Below are 356 nucleotides of genomic sequence, written 5' to 3'. Positions count from 1 at the left end.
GCCGGCTGGGGCTGTGTTAAGTGTTTTATATGGGCTCGCAGAAGGCAGCGTGTGTTTGAGGCCAGTGGCTCAGCAGTTCTGACGTTGCTCTGAAGCATAAAAAAATATGGAATCACAGAATCGTTTAGGTCGGAAAAGCCCTTTAGGATCACTCAGCCCAACCGTTCCCCTACCCCTGCCATCCCACCCCCAAACCCTGGCCCTCAGCACCGCCTCTGCCCGGCTTTCCACAGCATCCCAGGATGCCCGGGGCTGGCAGGGCCCTCCGGAGCTCACCCAGTGCCACCCCCCTGCCCAAGCAGGCTCACCCAGAGCAGGGGGCACAGGACAGCGTCCAGGCGGGGGTTGAAGATCTC

The 356-nt window shown here is 60.7% G+C and overlaps 1 protein-coding gene across 3 annotated transcripts in view; it reads left to right on the top strand.

The window, feature by feature from the left end:
• The window catches only part of LOC118452787 (putative Polycomb group protein ASXL2), a 16,377-nt gene that overhangs the window by 12,754 nt on the left and 3,267 nt on the right, over window positions 1-356 (top strand). The window lies entirely within an intron of this gene.

This window comes from Egretta garzetta, unplaced genomic scaffold (genome assembly GCF_000687185.1).
Source record: "Egretta garzetta isolate BGI_Z169 unplaced genomic scaffold, ASM68718v1 scaffold510, whole genome shotgun sequence".
Taxonomy (NCBI): Eukaryota; Metazoa; Chordata; class Aves; order Pelecaniformes; family Ardeidae; genus Egretta; species Egretta garzetta.
Note: the sequence above shows the minus strand (reverse complement) of the source record. Positions and strands in the feature narration are given on the sequence as shown.